This window comes from Lycorma delicatula, chromosome 2 (genome assembly GCF_047948215.1).
Source record: "Lycorma delicatula isolate Av1 chromosome 2, ASM4794821v1, whole genome shotgun sequence".
NCBI classification, from domain to species: domain Eukaryota; kingdom Metazoa; phylum Arthropoda; class Insecta; order Hemiptera; family Fulgoridae; genus Lycorma; species Lycorma delicatula.
Genome location: NC_134456.1, coordinates 221,222,272 through 221,240,898, shown reverse-complemented (window position 1 = coordinate 221,240,898; position 18,627 = coordinate 221,222,272). Strand labels below are relative to the sequence as shown.

The 18,627-nt window shown below is 29.0% G+C and overlaps 1 pseudogene; it reads left to right on the top strand.

The window, feature by feature from the left end:
• LOC142319669 (heat shock 70 kDa protein 4-like) overlaps positions 1-18,627 on the top strand; it is a 123,291-nt pseudogene that overhangs the window by 7,238 nt on the left and 97,426 nt on the right.

Here is an 18,627-nt window from a genome sequence, read left to right as displayed (position 1 = left end):
ATGCAACTTTTATTTTAACAAATATTTTCAGATCTGATATTTTCGATGTTAAGATATTTCAGTAATTTGTTAGTTATTATTGATTTTACACACACATTCACAAAAAAAAATTGTTTTATGTAATGAATCTTTAAGAATTTTTATTATTTCTCTATACTGGTAAATTATATTTAAATTCTGTTTTAAAAAAAAGTACAAACAAGTATTTTCTTGAGATCTCATATCCTCAGAATGATTGAAATAATTCTGTTATTGCGTAATAAAAAAAAAATAAATATATAACATATTTATACTACTGTATTTTTTTGCATGTAAGTGAAAATAATGTAGTTTATAAGCATTTTGATGTAGTTTACAGGCCATTGAGGAAAATATAGATGATAAAGGTTTTTTTTCATGAATAGATGACACGCATACAATTCTCATGATCTCTTTTTTTAGAAGTTGAAAAAATAAGTTTTAGGTTGGTGGATTAAATTAATAGAAAAATCACTGTAATAAGTGTATCGATATGCTAATATGGAATACTGTCTTTTCAGATGCTGGCAAGTGCTTCAGATCCTAATTTTGGAGGACGTGATATAGATTTGATTCTTTGTGATGAATTCAATAAGGAATTTCAGAAGAAGTACAATGTAGATGCTAGATCAAACCCACGCGCCTTCTTACGGCTGATAAATAAAATAGAAAAATTTTAAAAACAAATGTCAGCTAATTCTACTAGATTATCATTGTTTATCGATTATTTTATTGATGATAAAGATGTTACTGGAGATATGAAACGTTCTGAAATGGAAGAATTATGCCAACATTTGTTACAGCGTGTGGAGAAAACACTTAGAAAATGTCTTGAAGAATCTAAATTACGATTAGATGAGGTATATGCTGTAGAAGTTGTTGGGGGATCAACTCGTATTCCAGCTCTTAAACCAGGATGAAGCAGTAGCACGTGGATGTGCTCTTCAGTGTGCCATGTTGTCACCTGCGGTTAGAGTGAGAGAGTTCAGTGTTACTGATATCCAAAACTATCCTGTAAAGCTTGTTTGGGATGCAACTATGGGAGAAGATGGGTATGTTGTAATTTATTTTATTTATACATCTATTTTCCAGTTAATCATTCATTTTTATATTAAATGAACATTTGAAATTCTTTGTTTTATAAAAATAAAAATGTTAATTTTATTTTATAAAAGTATTCTTATTGAAATGAGAAATAATTCCAAATTTAGATACTACGCATACTGTAATAGCAGTTTCTCTTGCTATTGCATGTACAGCATATAGTAAAATCTGTGCAGTTCATCACCTACAGAACGGGGGGGGGGGGTGGTAATGTAACTGGAAAAATAATAAACTGCGTATTATAGTTGTAACATATTATACAATTATAGCAATTGGGGAAACGCACTATTAATTACCTAAATAATGTAATATTAATGTAACCTAACTATAAATTTACAAATATAGAATTTTCTGTAATGTTTTTTGTTTATATAAAAGGAAGTTATTAATATGTAAACATATTAATGAAAGAAACTAAAAATATATATCCATCCACACAATGCAGTAAAAAAGTCTATTAATTTAATTCTTTTTTATCAGTTATATTTGTGAGATTTTTGTGATGGTAAAAAGAGAGCTAGCTCGATGGTAAGCTGATAAAAATATACAAATACTAAATCACCAGTTTGCTTCCTTCTATCTTGATCATCAGTTCATTCCATGGGAGCATTTCATTTACTTGCCTATATATTCAGTAAAAACTTTCTCTTTCTCTGCAGTTACATCAGTAAGTGAAGTATTTGTTTAAAAACTGGTGACTAATCCTTATTCACTTAAAAATTATAAGGCTGAAGTGCCCATCATTTCTCATGTGATAAATCTTCATGCGTTTTCAGTCCCATTAATATTCTAACATAAGTTGCGTTGTAAAATGTATCAATTGGAGTTGTGATCTCTGTTACACTGATATGGGGAAAACAGTTTTTTCTTTGTAAGAAGCTTCTATTTTAGTAGTTCAATACTGAATTTACTAGTTAGTTTTATTCTTATTGTTATTTCTTTCTTCAACAGTTAATTCTTATTGACTTGTTATGATGAGTAGATTAGTTTTGAATGACTTCAGATGTGTTGACATTACAAGTTTTGTATCCAAAGCTTCGTGTTAAGAATTTTGATTTTAATATTTAGTTAGTATTGTTAATTGTGATAAATGAAAGCAGTATTTTAAAGGTTATACTGATTTAGTATGTTTGAAGATTATCAAAATTTAATTAGTGTGTCATTCATTTATTGTTACTTTAATTAATGTTGTTCAGATTTTTTTGTAGTCCACAAAAAAATTGTATTTTTGCAGAGAAATGGAAGTATTTACAAAGCATCATCTTGTGCCATTCAGTAAAATGTTGACATTCTACTGCAAAGAGCCATTCTCTATTAAAGCATTCTATTCTGGACCAATACCATATCCAGACAATTACATAGGTAAGTTATCATGATGCCATGGTGTTACACTTGTCATATAGCAATATAAAATTGAATTGAAAAGTTTCCTTTTCTTATTAGCCTGTTAAGGACCAAATATTTTTTAACAACTTTAGCATCCTGTTAAAAAATAATTTTAAATAAATTACACACGTTTTATTAATTTTTTTTTACACCAGCTTAGGTCTATTTTCACAAACATAGTAATAAAGGGAAAGTATAGTAATTGGCAAATATTTCGGGTATCGGGATTATACAAATGTTAACTTAGTCCAAAAAAAAAAATTGCTGCCCTGTAAAAAATAAAATAAATTAGTGTTGCCTCCATGTAAAAAAAGTTTCTATGTGGACCATTGGTGGTATTAAATTTTTGGCAGATTAAAAAAGTGGGAGGGGTAGTTTTCACAAAAACGTTTTGGTACTTACCTGTCCGCCATGTACAATCATAGTTTAAATCAATTTCTTAATCAAACTGGCTGCTAGTTTACTACTATAATCCATTGGAACTTACCTCACATATTTTTTTGCAGGCAGCTAAGTGAGCATTAACTTTCCCTCATTGACTAGCAAGCGTAGGTTAAGTTTGGTTAGACTATATTTATAAATTTATCTATAATAATATTTATATATTATCTTATTTCAATATAGCGTTTCAGTGGCGCCATCTGCTAACTACTGTGTGAACCTGTAGGAACAGAAAAATATGTGCAGACAGATAAACTGATAAGCACAAACTTTTTTTTTTATAGTGGTTGTAGAAAATCGAGTTTTAATAAGCTGAAAGTACTTAATTAAAATATTAAGTTTTAAGTTAGATTTAGAGGTGGGGTGAATAAGTGTTATTTCTAAACTGTTTACTTCATGTCTCAGAATCTCAATGACCAAAAAGTTGAAATTTGAATAAATATATATTTAAATTGTTTTAAATCGCTTATTGAGAAGGCATATTTTACTTTAATTTTTCATGTGGAATGGATCCCGCATCCTCAGTCATTGAAATAATTTCATTTTTGCGTAATAAAAATAAAAAATTGAATTCTATTCATGAAAAATTAGGTAAGATGTCTTATCTCAATAATTTGTACTAGATGGTTTCTTCTAGTACATATAATTTTGCTGTTCAGAGAAATAACATGAATCTTAAAAAAATAATTTCAGTAAAGTAAATATATATAATTAGCTTTGACCTTATTTTCCATGCTATTGGTCAAGGGGCATATGGTACTTGTATTTTTTCCCAGGACAATAGCTACACAGATGTTCCTGGCGAGGTTGGTCAAACTTGTGACAGATTCAGGAAGCTAAAATAAAGTTCACGGGACAAGTGTCTATTTCACTTAACTTTTCGGCTGTTATTTCAAATAAAATTTACATCTCATGAATTGAGATATTTAAATGAAATTACATGTATATATGTACCCAGTAACTTATTCAAAATAAGTAATTTTGAAAATGTTACCTTTAAAAGTTTCAAAATGGCTGCCAGTGATATTTATTCATTAGTAACTCTGTAAATGTTAGTTTTCGTAATGTTTTATTTGATGAAATGTTAAGCTTTTTGTTTTGAAAAAATAACACTTCATTTATTCAAATAATAAAAGCTCATATATGTATGGCTGGAGTTAAAGTAGACAATTAAAATTAAACAGGCACTATTTCAAACTCTTTCAACTCTTCTTCCTCTATAGCACCAGTTTCTAAATCCATTTCCTCTGTGTAACTCAATATATTTCACCCACCTGTCAATGTTTTTTCAAATTATAAATCTGTACCATTTTTATTTAACTTTCCTGTATATTCATTCTATTTTACCAACGATCATTTCTCTTTCCACTTCTGAAAACTTTTTTTTAATCCACTCATCTTTTGCTAATTTGCGTTTCCTGTTTATAGTGTTTCTTAATTGTTGATAGTTCCTTTTATCTTCATCACTAGCATTCTTACACTTCCTACATTCATCCATCAGCTGCAATATATGTCTGGTTTCTATCAATCTTTTTTGTTCCGCCTAAGTTCGCTTCTGCTGATTTAAGAATTTCCTTTTTAACATTCTCCCATTCTTCTATATTTTCTACCTTAGTTTTTACTCAGACCTCTTGCATATCCTCCCCAAAACTCTTGCTTACCTCTTCACTTCTCTAAATTCCACAGTTTCATCTGACACCCTTTCTTCAGGTTTATAAACTTCAATGTACAGTTCATTATCACAATTATGGTCGCTACCAATGTCTGCTCCAGGATATGCTTTGCAGTCGAGAAGTTTATTTCTAAATCTTTGTTTAAACATTATATAATCTACCTGATATCTTGCAGTATCACAGGCTTTTTCCATGTGTTTATTCTTCTGTTATGATTTTTAAACTGAGTTTGTCCACTCTTTCATTCCATTTGTCCAGCCTGTATTCATCCACAATATTTTTTCCTTACCTTTTCTGATGCTTGCATTCCAATCTCCAACTATTATTAAATTTTCATTCCCTTTTAAGTGTTTGTTTGATCAGTTTCTTTGTACACACACTACCTCATCATCATCATCATGGGCACTTGTAGGCATATAAACATTATGTTATCCTTATTACAATGATTCTATCGCTAAGCTTTTTAAAATACTTTATTACTCTCTTCCCTATTTTCTTGTTCATTATGAAACCTACTCTTTTTTTCTGTTTAGCCTCTGGGAATCACAGTCAGGTATTACTTAAGAGGATGATATGTATGAGTGTAAGTTTAGTGTAGTCTCTTGTACAGTCTCAGGTTGACCATTTCTGAGATATGTGGTTAATTGAAACCCAACCACTGAAGAACACCGGTATCCACAATCTAGTATTCAAATCTGTATAAAAGTAACTGTCTTTTTTAGGATTTGAAAGTTAGAACTCTTGACTTTGAAATCAGATGATTTGTGAAGATTCATTCACCACTAGACCAACTTGGTGGTTTATGAAACCTGTTTCTGCCTGTCCTTTATTTGATGCTGAGTTAATTATTTTAAAATCACCTGACCAGAAGTTGTTTTCCTCTTCCCACCAAATCTCTTTAATTCCTACTATGTCTTTATTTAACCTGTCTATTTCCCTCTTTAAATTTTCTAACCTACCAACTTTTGTTAGACGTCCTCTTTACCAACAGACACCTCTCCAGTATGGTTGCACCTTCGGTCCAGCTACTCTGTAACTGTGAACTCTATATGTATAAAATTTACTATAATGAGCATATAAAATCAATTAACTGAAAATCGATATTGATGAATAAATGAAAACTAAACTATTTTTTAGAAAAGATTTGCTTTTTTTTTTAATTAAACTACATACTCTGTATTGTACAGTTTAAATTATAAGCATGAAACAAAAATATTATTACTGCATTGTAGTTCTAGGAATTTCACTTCCCACTGAATTAGTAAATATGATATTTCTCCATTACCTACCTATCTATCCTCTTGTGTTAGGCCACAAAGCAGCAAAATAATTATATACTCCTTGCATACTTCTGTCCAGTATTTTGAAATTTCAGTGGTCTTTTTCTAATTTTACAAAAACTTTACGATATCTGATTTTCTTAACAATAAACCAGCAATTTAATATTCTTAATGTGAAGTAATAAATTATGATTAGTAGGAATAAGATTTAGCATCAAAGCTTTATTAAACTTTCGATTAACAATGAAATCAAAATGATAAAAATTTCTGATGAAATTAAGGAATTCTTGATATCACCAGGAATAAGCCTGATGAAGGCTTTTTTCTTAATTTAACATAAGTTTTGTGGATTTATTATTTCCATTGATGAGAAAATTTAATGAAGAGCTAAAAAATGAAGAGATCTTTATTAATTTCAAGACAAAAGATGATGTTAATGGAAAGTCAAGTGGCAGAACTACCTTAAATTAAGATTTAAAACAAAACGAAGAAGACTAAAATTAGAAGAACTAAAAAACAAGTTACTTAAGGTTACTTACTACAAACCAAAAATGGGGTTTTTCCCATTGAATTGTTAAGAGATAGATGTCTTCTCTTCTTGCCTTTAGGAATTGCAGTTTATATTAACTGCTTGTCAATCATTTGGAAGATTGTGAACTGTCTGTTAATATTTAAATGAAATATATGTAGTCACAAGCATGGTGATAATTCAGTGATCAATCGATTTGTATTTGTACTCCCTCACAACAATGATATCTTTTAAATTAAAATGCATGTTTGATTGATATTTGGAATATTAGTAACAGAGAATTTCAGAACAAGTTAATTATGTAATTTATCATTTACAGGACAGTTTGTAGTGAAGGATGTGAAGCCAAATGCAGATGGTGAAAGTGCTAAGGTCAAGGTTAAGGTACGAATAAATCTTCATGGCATTCTGTCTGTAACAAGTGCACGAAGAGAAGCATTGGTAGAAAATGATCAACAGCAGACACCATCTGAGGAACAGAATGCCCATCAACCAGAACCAATGGAAGCAAGTCCCAACCCGGCACAAGATAATGAAACCACAGCAGAGAATGCAGCAATAAATGCTGAGGTATGAATACCGTTTCTAAGTTTGAAGTGTGTGATAGAATTTACAGTTGGTTCTTAAAACATTTTGCGTTTCATAGGATTAATCCTGGAGTCCTTGTAAGGTCAAATACCTTAAGGTATTTTTGTACTTTAAGGTATTTACACATGAGAAACTATATTTAAGAATATAATGATGTAATATATTAGTTTAACTTGAAAACATAGCAACTTAAATAAAACTGACATTTTTACTTGTGTACCTAAAGGTGACATGTACACAAGCAGAGAATCGATTTAAAAACATGCTAAAAAAGTTATGATAAAACTGTTTTAACAAAATAGCTTTCTCAGCAAAAGTACAGTTATACCTTCTGCCAGCATAAAAATAAAGGAATTTCCATGAAATGAATTTTAATGATTTTCCCCTCCATTTGAATTTGCTGTATTCATTTTGACTTGTAAGTTGATTTTGTTCATTTTTTTAATCCACTTTAGGCAACAAAGAGATTCACTCAACTGTTAATTATTAATAACACTGGCTTTTTAATAGATTGTTTATTAACTTGATTAAATTTATATAATGAATTTATATAATTGAATTATCATATAATGATAATTCAGTTCTGTGAAACAATGTTATAAATATATTAAAAATTCTGAATATATCGGTAACTTTAAAAAAATTCTTTTTGGAGTAATATTTTTTATCTAATAAAAGAGTAAAAATTACTGTCTGAAGATTTGATTAAAAAAGTTTGGTTAATTATATACCACATTAACAAATTTTAATGATGCTAATGTATTGTAGGTGGAATAAAATAAATTTTCTTGGCATCTACTATATCATAGTTTAGGTATTGAACTATAAGTTTGGATTTGATTCAATAAAAATTATCAAATGTGGTTGGTAGGTATAATGCATTCTTACAACCAGTAATGCAGTTTTATTTTTTTTTAAAATAATGGCTAGCAAAGGTTCTTAAAAAGATTATAGTTATACCATTATAAAATGCATATGTATTGTAGCCTCCTACCACTATCTTCCTATGTAAAATATGATTTAGTTTAGAGGTTAGTCTTTTACACAGCTAGCTCAGTTGTGTGTTATTTATCTTACATCAGTTGGACTAAGAAGGTTGTTAAAGTTTATTATGCTGTCAGTAAACTGACTTAATAGGATGTATTAATTTTACAATTAATAGATAATAATAAATGCACATTGATGAATTGTTTCAACATTCAGTAATAACTCTATTTTAAACTACTCCTTTACCTTTTAATCAATTATTGAAGCAGTGGCCTGCAGACACAATAACAAAAAATATTATTTACTGTATTGTCCTAAATAATTAATTAGCCTTAACTTGAATTTTAATTCTCAAAAAAATATAATAGAGTAAAAATAGAATTGTTTGAAAATACAAATTACAACTGAACTTAAAATTTAAAATTATTAAGTCAACATGTACACTGCAATTATTGTCAGTTGGCAAACACTGTAAACACATGCTGTCTGTTAAGTCAGCAGGTATTGAAATGCCAACTTTTAACTATTTGATAATTTGCTGCTAATTAACAAATTTAACTGCAATAAATTTATTTTTAAAAATTGGATCATCCTTTAATTTGATATGGTGTTTAGTTGATGACAAAAAAAAACAGTTTTATTAAATGACAAAGATATTTTAGACAATAACTATAATAAGCCATTTTTTTATCCTGCCATAGATGTCACTAGATCTGTCAAGTTATTAGGAGATGCTTTTAAAAATTGTTTTTACAGCTAACTCAAAATTTTAACTTTGGTCATAATAATATAATTTTTATAGTAATTATTTTTTATGTAGGACTAATTTTACAGGACTAATTAAAAAAAAAGTTGAATGTTGTTTGCATCTACTAAAAAATTGTGAACATATTGTGCAGTTTAAGGCAAATAAGTATTTTAGCTGTCTAATTTATTTAATCGTTTTATTATTTTGCTGTAAATTAATCTTGTTTTAAAAAGCTATTGCTGTAACTGCTGCTGCAGCAAGTTAGCAAATGATGTAAAGTTTTAAAGAAAGAACAATTTCTATTCAGACAACTGAAGTGGGAATTAAAGGAGCAGTGTTCACAGACGTTCACATGAGGGTTTTATGTGGGAATTGTTAATATTTTATACGTAGCACATGTATGTAAAATGGTTAATAATCAATAAATATGTGTATTTGAATCCAATTAATTGAACCTACGTTAGTTCACAATGCATTTTCCTTTGTAAGACCCGAATAAGTAGAGTAGTATTATTCATCAATGGAGTCAACTAATATTTACTTTGAAGAGTAAAAAGGAAGAACATATAAAAGATAATGCACTTTTAAGGAATCTGAATTTTATGTAATAATTAAACTGCAAATGCTCATCCTATTTTATTAATATGGGTTAAGGAATAGTAAAATTTTGATCGCATCAAATATGATTATGAATAAATTAAGAAGATTAACTGTTAGAGTAATATCATCAGCATCATCATCATCATATGGATAAATAGCAGTTTTAAGTTACTGCTCAATAGTATAATTTTTTTATTATAATTATGATATTAAAATTATTCTAAAGCAAAACAATTATATAAAAAATCTCAGAATGAAAAATAAACCAAATGAGATCAGCTTGTTAAAAATTTAAAATTAAAATCAGAAGAATGTAATCTACTAGAGAAGCACAAGGTGTTTCAATACCCCACACCCCATGGTAACTGTTCTACTGGAAGAAAAGCATTTTGGAAATCAAGATATCTTTCATAGCTCACTGGTAATGTTAAATAAATAGATCAATGAATTACTTTCTTCATATGTGTTACTAAAATATCCTTTAATATTTCCTTTTGGAGATTATGGATATTCAAAAGATATCCATCAAGATATTAATTTCTAATGGTGTTCTGTGTCATGTTATATTCTTACAGATTGAGATGACTCCTTCCTTCAATCAGATACAAAATTTCAGAAATCTTATAAATCTGTTCATTTTTTATGAAATGGAGTTTATATTAAACTACACTAAAAATAAAATAAGACTGAACTATATGAAATTTAATCAGATGAAGTTAATAATAAATAGTTATACCATCCAAAAGACTGGTAATTCTCAAAATTTCAGAGGATACAGGGTAAAAGGTAATTTTACCAGACTACATTTGTTAGGGATCCAAAAAAAACATACGCATGAAAAAACTTTTGTTGCTGCTATCTGTTATGTTCAGAAGTGTGGTTTGCCATACTTTATTACATTTATGTGCAATCCTAATTGGCAGAGATAAAAAATTATTTAAAAATCTGACTACCTGAGATTGGCATAGTCAAGCACTTTGTACATGGTCTGTTCAAACTTTTCTGTTGAAAATAGTTATCTGCTTTATTGTAGAAAATCTGAAAAAGATGTGGTTTTTTAATTAAGTAAAAGGTTGGGAAATTACTCGTGTAAGAGTTTTTGAAAAAAAGAAAGGAAAAAAGTACATGAAGGAAGAAAGGAAGAGTTTCTGTAAAGTTTACTGCACAAGGGTGCTACTATACAGGAAGTCTTTGTTATTCTTCCTGACAACTCTTGGTTTAAAAACAGTTACTAGTGTTTAAAAACATGGTGACCTGGTTTTGCTACAATATTGTTATGACGGATATTTGCCTCTGTGAGTAAACAGTTCATAGATCCCCTTACTATCAACTGAAATTTCCTATCAAAAAATAAATGGCCTCAATATGAAGACGATCTATCAGAACTATCAAAGAAAATTAGTAAAACTGTCGCAGAAATAAAGAATTTTTCTGTTTAACCTCATATAGTATTGCTGAGCTTAATGATTATGTTAAAACTTATGAATCAGTCTTAACCAAAAAGCATTTAATACACGACATATTTATCTGTTAAGCAAGATTTATCTGTTATGTGCCAAGATTTAATTAATGTCCTCTTTTCAAAAGTTTGATCTAAAAAATATTGGAAGTGTCATTTCTAATGTTCATCGATGAATATACGGTGCCCCACAAAAAGTTTTGAAACTCTTGACTGTATGTTGTGGGATATGCGCTACCAGGTAATGGGAAGAGGGATAACCAAATTGTGTTATCCCATGATTTGGTTATCCCGCATCTTCATCAACATCCTACCAGTCATTCCAAGAAGAACAAAACCTGATGAGATTGAAGCTTCCTGTGTCTGGCCTCTCTTAGATTAAAATATTTTCCTTTAAAACAAATATGAGGATAATAAAATCTTATTTTGAAGATAAATAAAATTTTCCTTAATTTCTGCTCTCTGAAAAGTTATAAAAATTAACTAGTTGAGCAAAATTAACTGCAGTGAGCAGAAGATAGTTAAAAAACAGTTATAATAAATTATTGATTGTTATTTGAAGGATTTTTTAGTCAATGTATTTTCAGTGCTCTCCCCCCCCCCCCCTTTAACTCTTACCAGTTTTGAATAAATAACTTGTCATTAACTAACTTGATAAAATTGCCTTTGATGAAATAACTAATCCACATTTTTGCTGAAAAATGTCTGGTTACATTTTTACTGTAATTTAATGGTGAAGTGCTACTAGCATATCTGTTCTCTATTCTGTATGTCATGTTTTGAACAGCTGTTAACCATCATTTGTTTTTGTTGTGATCGTTCCTTAAGTTGCGTATGTGTTTATCATTTTCATAATTTTACTGTCTTCATGTAATTTTCAGTCGTGTTTTTATTTCCAACTGTTTGTCTGTGGATGTTTTATGTAACCTAATTTTAGTAATTTTTTTATGCGAGTTTAAATTTATTTTAATTAAAAATTATAAGAGATATTTATTAGTACAAAAAAGCATGAACATCACGTGTAAATGATAGCAATATAATTTAACTTTTAAATAATATTTTTTACATTGCACAATAAGAAGAATATATAAATAGTTCCTTATATTAGTTTTTCTGTCATATTTAATTGCATAAATCAAAAATATAATTAAATTTGGTGAAAAAAAGGGCATAATATGATTTTTCACTATAAAGAACAGTGTTATAAAAAAAGTAAAAAAAAAAAAAAAAAAAAAAAATGAGTCCAGAAAATCTTTGATGTTTGTGTAAAAGTCTTTTTGCCTCTTGTTTGTGCTATAGTGTTTCACCCCATTTTGAACTTTGTCTGCTGCAATGAATAACTACATTAACTGTATTCTTTGTAGTATATCATATTACGTTAGTCCTTGAAACCTAAGTTCTAAGTCCTGGTAGTGTGTATAGGTTTTCAAATATTATCTGCTTATATTTTATTTTATTTCCATATTTATTGATTGAAATTCATATTTCTTAACTTGAAATGACTTAAAATCTAATTTTGTATATTGGATTATATCTTAAATGAATCGTTTCTCAGATACTTATATTATATACTGTTAATGAATATATTTGAACAATAATTAAAACTTTCCATGATTTGATGTGGCGTTGATGAAATTTTCGGTGCAGTGGAGTGAATCGCAGGGAAAAATGAGGGATGAAAATAATGATGAAATTGAATCTACATCTTTGTTTGACACCTTCCTCCAGTGCTGTCGATCTGACCGTTCCGCTGCCAGTTCTAGAAAGAAGATGAGACGTGAATATTGTATTATGCAACAACAGCATCAACACAATCTCCAAATCATGCTAGAGGAAGATGTAAGCAATATGATGACGGATTGCTAAATATGCAGTGCTAATTAACAGTTCTTAACAGCTCGCTACAATCATACCATCAAACCGTATTGCTGCATTCTGACAAATTCATTTTATACTTAATGATGTGTGACAATAATGTTCCCAAGAATTTTAATATCTGTAACATTTTCATTGTAACATCTGATTGTTGATCTAGTAAGATTGTGATTTATGTTGTATTATTTGTTTACAATTCTTTGTTTATCGATTAAAGATTTTTTAATAATTTCTATTAACATAATACTTTTAATGAAAATAATTTTGGGTATTGATGTTAGACAGAATAGTATGGGCTACTGTATTGTCAAGGAAAGCCTTTTAAGTGGGCATTTTGTCTCTGTGGTTTTATGAAGTAGTTGGTCCAATTGTATTTTATAAAAATGAAAAGAATCATGTTGTAGAAAGTCAAGAATAGTTAATATATTATATTTTGAGCATTTCATATATAAGATGTTAATGGTTAATGGTAATGATTACTTATATCCTTTTTTTTTAACAAACAAATCCGAGAAAGGTATTTTATCTGTGGATGGCTTATGATTAGAAGAGTACTTTTGAATTGATCTTTTTTTTCAAAGGTATTGATTGGCTTGTCAATTCATACAAATATTTTTTGTAAAATTGGTTATTTAATAATAGTGCAGTCTGTTCTCATAATGATTTCAAATTAATTATTATTGATTTATATAATTTTGCATATAAATCTTTCTCCCAGTTTTGGACAGTCTCTTTGCTAAAAATCAACCTTATAGTGTTTGTGTATAATGCTTTGTATTTCAGATACCATTGCAGTTTAAATTTAGCTTTCATAATATTGTTGATTGAACCCATTGATCATATATGATCAGTAATGTGGACATCATCATACATTTACAGTCTACAAATGTTGAATAGTTGTAATTGGGTATTTCTGATAATAAATCGGAGATTGATTGATAGCCAACTCATCTGTTTGTGTCAACTGAAGCAAAAAATCAAATGATTTTTAATGATACATAACTTACTGTAACAGATATAACAAGGAGGTGCTACTCATAGTAAAGATAAAAAATACCTTTCCTCATAGTGAGATCTCATTCTGTTAGCTATTGATCCAGTCAGTAAAATAATTAAACTTTTTAAAAACCTTTATCTATATTTTTTTAATGTTTTGATCGCTAAAGTAATAATTTTTAATTTCTGTTATCGATTGAGTTTTGGGTTATTTAATAATGTTTAAGTTAATCAGCAAGAGTTAGATTTCCCCTTTATTTAAGATGAATTTTAGGAGACAAGTATTCTTTTACTCTTGCTATTAGTTAAACATTACTTAAAAAACATTTTGTTACAGTGCTGGCTATGAAAATGAGAGTTTGTTTTAGTAGTTGGACTGCAAGTGGAAAAAAGGAATTTTTGCAAATTTCAATTTTTTTTATTTTGACAACTGAGCTGTTCGCAGTTATTTATAAAATAAGAAATCTTGTGAACTCAAGTGAAGATTAAGGATATTTTAAATATATATTACAATGTATTAATAAAGTAATAATTCATGTAATAAAGTAATAAAAGATTCATGCATACAAATCAGATTTGAGAAAGAGTTTGAAAAAAAAATAGTGGCAAGGTGTTTATTGGGTAAAACTGGGCCTCCTAAAATCTAAAATTTAAAAATTTATTTTGATTGTGTCGGCTAGTTAAACTGTTACAAAGAAATATAATTTCATGTAGCTATTTTAATGCTTAAAATGTTAATTTATCACATACCTTGATTTACATCAGTAAAATCCTGTTAGTGTCAGATGACAGGAAATAAAATAAGACAAAAATCAAGCCTGAGAATTAAGAATTTACAGCCATTTTGAAGTAAAATAACATACCATTCTAGCCTTGCCAAGGACTGTGAGAATTTGAGTGGTTTTCTATTGACTTCATCAAACACACATTATTGCAGATCACTATGTTGTAAAATACCTGATACCTTACCATAATATGAAAAGTAATGTTTTCTAGGAACTTATTGTCACACGTGTTGTATATAATAGTTTTAACATTACGTATTTGCAATAGGATGTAGGTTAACAGTGACAAATTTATTGTATCCAAACTAGTGAGAATGAACTTTATAACAGTATGTGAATATTTAATCTGGTGAGTGTTCCAATAATTACTACAAGCTTTTTCCATATGGAACTAACAAGACATTAAGACTATCTAACTATATTTTTTAGTGTATCATGTTGATGTTTAATTATACTATTCATTTTTTTCTAATTTGTTTTTTTTTTGAAAGATCAATGGATGTATCAATTTGTTCAGTTTTTTTGTCTTTAATTTATTCTAGTTTCTCGTATTGCAAAAAAGCATATTTATTAGAGTAAGGATGATGTGTATCCAAAAATAGAACTCTAGTAAATTGAATCTAAACATTGATTTATCAGTGTTGCAACAGTCAATCAGATTTATTGGACTTTTTCATTTGTTTACAATAACCTTAGTTTTTGTTATTTGTCTACAGGAAGAAGCGGAGAAAAAGGAAGCCAAAAAAGCTGGAAAGAAGATAACTGTGACAGAACTTCCAATTGAGGCCTTTACACATGGATATTCACAAGTTGAACTTAACAACTACATTGAACAAGAAGTAAGTATCAGCATTTTCATAGTTGTAATTTTCTTATATTTATACTGGATTATGTGAAGGCTTTTTTCTAGACAATGTGCTGGATTAAACCGATCAATATGTTAAATAGGTTAGGGCTTATAATGTGAACGGTGTGGTCAGGTTTGTTGTTGGGTTCTTCTGTACCACTCATAAGTTGTGTGTACAACATATTACACCATTAAGGCTGTAGAAAAATAAAGAATTGGAGGTTTTTAGCTTCTGTAGCTTTTTTCCTACAACATTTTTTTAGAGATCTTTTATTTTCTAAAATGATGTATTTCTATTGTATTCAGATTTTAATTTATAAGATGCTAGGTATGTTTTTCAGTAACATATAAAAAATAAAATTTTAAATGTGTTAATATTGGACAAAATTCCTTCATCTTATAAAAACTTATAAATTCAGATCTTGTAAGATCTTCACCATCAGAAATCCTATTAATGCTCTTATTGAACCCATTCTTTCTTCTGCCAGTCAATCAATTCAAGTGTTACTGGGTTATAAATAAACAGCAGAAAATATTACAACAACTCTGCATGGCTGGGAGATACCCCCTACAGTAAGCAGATCTTTGTTATTGATACTCAACAAACTGTATAGAGCAAGGCTCTGTTAGTTTAAAACTAGCCTTCTTTCACAAAAATAGATTTGTCTTTTTTCAGTGTTTTTACTATATATTTTTTCTTTTATGTATTTCAGGATTAATAACTCTGTGCATAAACTTGGAACGTTACATGGAAATATGTTGTAGAAACTTATAATTTGTTTCATGAAAGCGTGCAGAAAACCAAAACATAACAGTATGATGATCCTAATTTAATTTAGCGCAATTTTTCTGGGGAAAAAACACTTCTCTTTACTTTTAATATTAAAATGAAGTAAAAAAAAACTTATAATAAAAAAAAATAGAAAATTGTCATGAAAGTACATTACCGCTATATTAAAGTAAATCGGAAAAAATATTTTTTACTGCGCTGTATTTATTCAGTATCTGATAAGCTGCTGTCTGTTAAACTTGGTCATAATTTCCCAAATTTATCACTATCTTCTATAATATTTTCATACAAACTGTGTGCTTTTATTTTTTTAGTTAAAATGTTGAATACAGTTTTTTCAAGCATTTGAATCTATTATTAATCTGTCAAAAGATTTTTTTATTTTATTATAATTAATATTAATTTTTAGAAAAAAATTAGTTCCGATTGTTAAATATTTATAAATTTACTTGTGTTACAGTGCAAGATGATTGCTAGTGATAGGCAGGAAAAGGAAAGAGTCGATACTAGAAATGCTTTGGAAGAGTACATTTATGAATTACGTGGAGAATTAAGTACAGAGCCTTGTACAGAACTGAGTGGAAGACCAGCTTTATGTCAGTTTGTTAAAGAGCCCGACCATAAATCTCTAATACAACAATTAGATCAGTTAGAAAATTGGTTGTATGAGGATGGTGACAACTGTAATAGACATACTTATGCTGAAAAACTAGCCGCTTTGAAGAATGTGGGTGAACCTATTAAAATGAGGCAACAAGAGTTTGAACAACGACCTACAGCATTTAATGAACTGGCACAAAGCATTCAACAGGCACAAACTGTTGTTGAACAATATAAGGCTGGGTCTAAATTTTACAGTCACCTCGCCGATTCGGATATTGCGAAAGTGCAACAGTCTGTAGATTTAGCCCTGAAATGGCTTGAAGATAAAAGACAAGAACTTGCTGCTTGTCCATTAACTGAAAATCCTCCAGTTGTTGCAGCACAGATTCGTCAGGAGAAAATTGTAAGTAGTTTGTATATGTTTTTATTTATGATGTAGAATCTGTTTTAAATAGCTGTTTAAAATATGATAGTTTTATATCATAATACTTTAACTATGGTAATATTATTATAGTTCAAAAATATTTTTATATTCTTTTTTGATGTTATAATTTTGTTGAAAATTTTCTGGTCTAGTTTCTATTTTGGTACATTTTTTTATGGCAAAAAACAATTCTGCGAACACAGGTAATGATGTTTATGTGCCAGATATTACAAGTGGCACTAAAGTAAGATGGTGGTGCCATTCATTTTGAGAAGGGTGAATGAATGATGAATGTAGCTCCTGGCCATTGAATGCTAACTGGCATACACAAGGAAAAACATCTTGCAGTGCATGAATATTTGCAGCGTTAAGAAAATGAACATGTTGAAGTACATTGTTAACCCCAGATGAGACCTGGATTTCTTATTTGATGAACATTGAGACAAAGCAGTGGTTGACGTGATGATCGCTTCATTTATCTCCTACATTGAAGAAGTTCAAACAAGAACATTTAGTATAAAAAGCTTCTGTGAATGCTGATGTGTATTGTGAAACATTAAAATTTTTAGAAGAGCTATAAAAAATGACATGAGGATGCACTGTCATGGATTTTGTTTTTGCATGACAATGCCTGACCAGCAAATCAAGGTAGTGAGACGATTGGAAAATATTCAGTCATTCATCATATAGGTCTTGTCTTCCCAGCAATTATTTTCTTTTTCTTCACCAGTGGCTTGCATTCCAAATGTTTGACGATGATGACGAATTGAAAAATGACAGTTTTGGTTTAAGTTACCGGCAGTGGAAATTCTTGAGGGAATGAAGAGGCTTGTGAAATGCTATGAAAATGTGTTGAAGTTGAAAGCAGCTATGTAGGAAAGTAGTGTATAAATGTAGTTTTTATGCATAAGTAATAAAGTTGGTACATAGAGTTCAGTTTATTTCAGAACTGACCTTAATTTAAAAAACAGGCTTCATAGTTAGTTTTAAAAATAGATTTTTCTGAAAAAAGAAGATAAGTATCTAGAATACAGAATTTTATATTTCTGGTAGTTATTCAAACATGTTGAATGTTAGAAATACATTTTTGGAATCAAATTTTATTTTGAAAACTGTAGTTAATAAAATTGCAAAATATAACACTAAAATGAAAGTAACACTTTAGAAGAGTTCGTGTGTGACATTAAATATTATAATATATGTATATATATATATATATATATATATATTACAATAATTAATCACGAAGTTCTCCTTGGACTTTCATAACCTATTCTGCTTATGAAAATAATGGAAAAGGTTTATAATAAACATTCATCCTAAAATGCTTCGTTAGAGAGTTATAGCTAGTGATATATTTTGCTAGGATTTCAGTTATCCTGGTGAAACGAGGTAATAAAATTTTTAGGATGTTAACCTAAGGGCCAGTGATTTCTTATGGTTTTTGACCTGAAATATTGAATGAAATAGGACCCAGAATCGTATCTGGAAAGT